A 7,179-nucleotide genomic window follows, 5' to 3' on the forward strand; every position below is an offset into this window, starting at 1 on the left:
TTTGGTCAAGTAGTCTGTGTTTTCTCTCATCTCACTATTTGGTTGGCTAGTCTGTTCTGTTCTCTATACACGAATCTCTCTCTTGTCTACCTTTTGGTCATCTAGTTTGTCCTACATAGACCAATCTTCTTATTGGACCCTGGTCAGTTAGTTTTTCTACCTACTCCCTCCACCACTCACTCTGAGTTATCATCTAGTGTCTTTATCAATCTAGAATTTTCTGTAAGTTTTGAGTTCTTCCTTCCATGACAATTGGTTGATTTGAAATTTTAAGGATAAACTTAAAAGAATGCTTTTGTAACTTAATCCCCAACATTTTAAAATAATCTTTTAAAAGATGAATATCTCTCTTAATATATAGATATTGAGAGAAAGATATGCCTATGTGATATGTACATATTAAGACAGATACAATATCTTGCTGTTCAACCCTACATAAGCCATGGTCAAATGTGTCCCATTTGCGACCAACCCATTTTTTAATTCAAACAGTAGTGTGTCTTGGACTACATAATCCATTATGCACTTTTTAAGTGATTTAGTTGCTATTTCTGGTTGGTTGAACCACCACATAGAGACCCCTTCATTGTCAGATGTACATGTAACAGAGTTATTATATACCTTTAATGATATATGATTGCGATATCCAACCACCAAGACAGATATTTACCTGTTTGATAGGTAAATGTTGAAACACAGATATACGTCTGTGTAATATGTGACAGTCATTTTATCTGTCTGAATGTTAAGATATCACTGTTTTGATGAGAAGCTTCTCTTTTTTTCAGTTACTGAAACATTGAAAGAGAAATACTTTAATTAATAGAGATTACAAGATGCCAAAGAAATGAGATATGTGATGTTAAACTAATTCAATTACAACATTCCCTGATGTTATCTATAGACTGAAAAGATAAGTCAATAAACATCAATTTCTTAAGTTTATTCTATTCTGTATTTTTATTGTGTTTGGTAAACAATAGAATTATTCATTACAGGGTTTCCAATAGGCCTTCTATTGGTTCATTATATCACTGGTGGTAAGAGCGGAAAGGGATTGTCTGTGTAACTAGTACAGAACAAATACCACACAGGGTGTGCTTATTCAAAGTTTTTCAATTTTGACAATTATCTCTGTCCCTATGTTATCCCATAACTTCTCACCAGGCTCACAGCCACTTCTCTTGTTTCCATTCCTCTCTCAGCTGAGAGGTCTTTGTCTTCCAAGCTACTTGGTGACACCAATGGTGCCATGCAAAAAGCACCCAGTACACTTTGTAACATGGTTGGCATTAGGAAGGGCATCTAGCCATAGAAACCATGTCAAAACAGACAAATGGAGCCTGGTGTGGCTCCTGGCCTCACCAGCTCCTATCAAACCATTCAACCCATGCCAACATGGAAAATGGATGTTAAATCAAGATGATGTTATATAATGGCGCTTCTTATAGTTCATTTCACCAAATTTCACTCGTAAGGTATTAATCAACATAAGTCTATGGCAGAAGACACTTCCCCAAGATGTAGGGTACTGTGATTGAACCTTAGAATCATTTGGTTACAATGCAAACTTCTTAATTATACAGCTATTCCTGAGCACTGAGTTAAATGGTTGTTCAGCTGTCATCACTCTTGTGTCAACTGAGCTTCTTCAATTTCTACTCGAGTCATTTCAAATTCCTTTCATGCCTCCACCCTCCTTTTGTGCACTATACCTTCCTTCTCCCCACCCTTTCACCCCACCCACCATCTTCACATGTAAATCCAAAAGAGAGCAGCGAGCAAAGATAAGCACTAGTTTAGTAGTCTGTGACATTCAGTGCAAAGTTTATATTTAAACAGCAGTATAGTCTGTTTATACTGTAAAAAAAAATTAAAAATTGGTTGTCAAAAAAAAAACCCACCCTTAATATAGCATGGTCTATTGACTCTGCAGCGAGATTTAGAGCAAAGTGGACTCCAGTGAGATTTGAACTCCTAATCATAAGATAATGCTCTGGATAATGTAAAGCCTTCCAGACTGTTCTCTGCTATTTTATTTTATCTTCTCTACTACCTCAATATATTCAAAAGAATTAGTAATGACAGGCCAATTACAAGTACATGTGGAACCATTATATTACAAAGAACATCATTTTAGCTGATTGACAACATTTCTGATATGATGTCTGCCACATATTTCCTTGACAGGAATTGGTAATTATAGAGAGGAAGAACACATTCCATAAAGGTTATCTGAAGTGAGAGGAAGCAGCAAATAATGGCAAACCAAGTGTAAACACATGCGGATACCTGGCTACAAAGAACAAATATCATTCTTGTCTTCAGAAATATACTTTGATAATATCTGTTACATACATATTTCCATTGGGGGAAAACTATCAGTCATTGCTAAGAATGAATCAACAAAGGAACCTCTACATGGTTACTTTACATGCTGGAAATATCAGCCAAATGTTACCCAAATTACAGCCTGCTGTTTTTAAAGATTAAAGAACATACTGGACAATAGTCTTGGATACACTGTCTGAATAAAAGATGGGATGGTTACAGCTAGAAAACCATAGATCACAGGAATGCTGGATTAAGATTGACCTGGGGCTTAGCAAGAACTAGCTGATACTTAACAAATGTGTCTGTTTGCTTTACATTCTTGTTTCTTTTCTAAGTAGAGGTTGGATGAGTAGTTATTGGTACAATATCGTTACAGCCGGATACTCTTCCTGTCACTAACTCTTTTCCTACTTTTACAATCCTTTATTTCAATACTTTGAGAGCACAGAGCTTTGGGGCATAGGAGTATAAACATGACAAAACCATTTTTTTCCACTGAATCCAACATGAGAAATAGAAATGACAAAGTGAGTTTTAAATATTTATGAAAAATTTTTTAAAGCTAAGCCAGCACTCGATCATATTAAAGTATTGCAGTCATGCTCCTCCAATCTTTCTCTTCAAGTATATTATCCAATATGTACGTTTTTGAAAGAAAAAATATGTGGGGTGTAATTTGAGATATATTTGGTTGCTATTTCTAGGAAGTAGAGTAACTATGTAAGAGCTTCTTCTTTTGCTTGAACTATCAATTTTCTATTTAAAAGTTAACACTGATAATGCCTATTGGATGTTTCACATTATTATCCTATTTTTTCTTATTCCCTCTCTAGATTGAATGTCAGCCAAAGCACTGAACTGTGATAATTTTCTTTCCAACTTAACTCCATTAATGTATTCCAAGAAACACCTGTTTTATTCTTGTTTTTCTTTTGTCTTTTTTTTTCTTTTTTAATCCCCAAACTTTGCCAAATTCTGCCAACTTCTAGCATTAACTGATTCCAAAGTAAATTAGGAAGGCAAGATTCTCTTTAAATATTTCCTGATAACAGAATGAAAGACGGAGCAACAAAAGATAAAATAAGATGTACTTTCAGTTAAAACTTGTTTGATCAAACTGGAAGATATTTTTTCTACTGTACTTAAATAAATAAAAATAACCTAATTACATAACAGCTGAGTTAATCCAGGATTAAACTTTTTTTTTTAATTCTTTGTTCTAATTAAGCATACAGTCTAGTGGTTAATGTGTTTGGCTCAGGATCAGCATATCATGAGTTTGGTTTCTGGATCAGGCAATGTGTTGTGTCCCTAAGCTAGACCTTTCATTTAATGTTGCTCCTGTTTACTCAGCTGTAAATAAGTTCCAACTAGTCGCTGGTGCAGCCCTTTCTCCATTCAGTTGTCATATTGTCAATGTTTTGCTGTAACACAGATGGATGAGCTGAGAGAGTGTCTGTTCGTCTGTTCACTACACAGGCCCCGAAAACAGCTGAAGTATAAGTACTAAGCCAAATTCATTTGTTAATGACTTGGCTGTATTATATTCTGATTAAAACATTCAAGAAGAGTTAATTTGTCAATCTAACAGAGAAAGGGATTTGTTGCTGCTTGACCTGCTAGAAGTAACTGCCAAACTAATGGCTGGAAATTTGGTGGGATAAAAGAAAATAACAGGGAAGACCTATTACGACATTGTTTGGGTAAATCATAACTGAACATAACTAGTTAAGGGCTTCCGTTCATGCATTTTAAAACAGAAAGTAACAAAACAAAGCAGGGATACCCCAATTTCTTTATGCATACAAATATCAGAATTTGTAAAACCATCCAACCTACACTAACCTGATAGAATTAAAAACTTAAACAAAAAATTTCAAAAAAATATCTTCCAATCAGGAATTATTTCCTTTTACTTTATTTTTTATCTTTTGTTTCAGTCATTGGACTATGGCCATGCTGGGGCACGTCCTTAAAGGGTTTAGTTGAACATATTGAGCCCAGTACTTATTTTGTAAGACTTACTCTATCAATCTTATTTTATCGGTCTCTTTTGCCTAAACTGCCAAGTTATAGGGACATAAACAAACCAACATTGATTATCAAGCATTTGATAGAGTACATACACATATGACAGACTTCCACACAATTTCTATGTACCAAATTCACTCACAAGGCATTGGTTAACCTGGAGCTATAGTAGAAGTCACTTGCTGAAGGTGTCACACAGTGGGACTGAACTTACAACCATGTGGTTGCAAAACAAGCTTCTTTACCACACAGCCATTTATAACTGAAGTTATAAATGCTTTGGGCATCTGATGGTTCTTCTCTATGGATTAAAAAAATGTGATGTTACAGGAAAAACATCTATTTTCTCTCTGGAGATTTTTTAAAAGGAAGAATCCTTGAGAGTAAGAAAAGAAATATCTGAAATAACATTTTGATATTATGAGGAATGAACAAACATAAATTATACATTTTTTTTTCCTAGATTTCTACATTAGATATTCCTCTATTCTTTAAAAGGTTGGATGATTCCAACCAGCAGTTGAGATGTCTGTGTACATATTTTCTCTCAGACAATCTCAGTTAGATGCTTTTGATAATGCCAGCTACTCAAGTGTGATGCAACTGAGAGTAGAAAACTTAATTAGCAGCTAACTAAGATAATACTGAGCGAGTTGTAAAGGAAACACCATTGCTTAATAAAAAGTATTTTAACTTTTGTTGTGGAGGCGCAATGGCCCAGTTGTTAGGGCAGCAGACTCGCAGTCCTAGGATCGTGGTTTCGATTCCCAGACTGGGCATTGTGAGTGTTTATTGAGCGAAAACACCTAAAGCTCCACGAGGCTCCGGCAGGAGGTGGTGGTGAACCCTGCTGTACTCTTTCACCACAACTTTCTCTCACTCTTTCTTCCTGTTTCTGTTGTACCTGTATTTCAAAAGGGCCAGCCTTGTCGCACTCTGTGTCACGCTGAATCTCCCTGAGAACTACGTTAAGGGTACACGTGTCTGTGGAGTGCTCAGCCACTTGCACGTTAATTTCACGAGCAGGCTGTTCCGTTGATCGGATCAACTGGAACACTCGTCGTCATAAGCGACGGAGTGCCAAAAAAAAAAAAAAAAAAAAAAAAAAAAAAAAAAAAACTTTTGCTACCTTTTAGTTCAGCCAATGTAATAATTGAGTTGAAAATTTGGAAGGTGATGTTTTTCAAGGATAAAAGCCTTGCAAGTAGATTTGGTTGATAGAAACAAAGAAGTCCATCGTATGCATGTATGTGTATGTGCATGCATGCGTTGTTTTGTGTTTTGTTTTGTAATGTGATTGTTGTAAATGAATGTTATTCATTTCCAATCATCATCATCATCATCATCATCATCATCATCGTTTAACGTCCGCTTTCCATGCTAGCATGGGTTGGACGATTTGACTGAGGACTGGTGCAACCGGATGGCAACACCAGGCTCCAATCTGATTTGGCAGAGTTTCTACAGCTGGATGCCCTTCCTAACGCCAACCACTCAGAGAGTGTAGTGGGTGCTTTTACGTGTCACCCGCACGAAAACGGCCACGCTCGAAATGGTGTCTTTTATGTGCCACCCACACAAGAGCCAGTCCAGGGGCACTGGCAACGATCTCGCTCGAAAACCCTACAAGGCCAGTCAGGCGGTACTGGCAACGGTCACGCTCAGGATGGTACATCTTATGTGCCACCCGCACAAGAGCCAGTCCACGGGCACTGGCAACGATCTCACTTGGCTTGCCGGGTCTTCTCACACACAGCACATTTCCAAAGGTCTCGGTCAGTAGTCATCGCCTCGGTGAGGCCCAATATTCGAAGGTCTTGCCTCACCACCTCAGCCCAGGTCTTCCTGGGCCTACCTCTTCCACGGGTTCCCTCAACTGTTAGGGAGTGGCACTTTTTCACGCAGCTATCCTCTTTCATTCTCACCACTGCAAAAATGTATCTAGCATTGGGAAATAGTATGTTGCTTAGAAACAGGTAATGTTTGGCAACAGGAAGGGCATCCAACTGTAGAAAATCTGTTTCAATAACATCCATTCCAAGCATGGAGAAGTGAGGATTAAAACAACAATAATCTTGAAATTGTCGTGAGTTATACAAATGTATTGTTATTTTGTGAGGTGCTGGAGGTAAAGTTGTCTCATGCTGGGTTCAAATCCTGTTTGAGCCAGCATTGTCAGTAATCCTTCAGGTTTTGTTTTAGTATGAGATTCAGCTCATCTTTAGAAGTTTAACCCTTCAGTTATCATATGTCAATTAAAATACACTGCCTTTGGGGATTCGCCAGAGGGGCAGACCCAATCCATATCATTACATGACATGTCGGCGATTCACCAGAAGGGCAGAGCCAACTGATAAGGTTACATGACATGTCGGGGATTCGCCAGAGGGGCAGAACCGATTCATAACATTACATGACATGTTGGGGATTCGCCAGAGGGGCAGACCTAATCCATAACATTACATGACATTTCAGGGATTCGCCAGAGGGGCAGACCCAACTATAACGTTACATGACATGTCGGAGATTCACCAGAGGGGCAGAACCAATCCATAACGTTACATGACATGTCGGGGATTCGCCAGAGGGGCAAACCCGATTCATAACGTTACATGACATGTCGGGGATTCGCCTGAGGGGCAGAACCAATCCATAACATTATATGACATGTCGGGGATTCGCCAGAGGGGCAGACCCAACTATAACGTTACATGACATGTCGGAGATTCGCCAGAGGGGCAGAACAAATCCATAACGTTACATGACATGTCGGGGATTCGCCAGAGGGGCAAACTCGATTCATAATGTTACATG

The sequence above is a fragment of the Octopus bimaculoides genome, chromosome 11 (assembly GCF_001194135.2).
Source record: "Octopus bimaculoides isolate UCB-OBI-ISO-001 chromosome 11, ASM119413v2, whole genome shotgun sequence".
Lineage (NCBI taxonomy): Eukaryota > Metazoa > Mollusca > Cephalopoda > Octopoda > Octopodidae > Octopus > Octopus bimaculoides.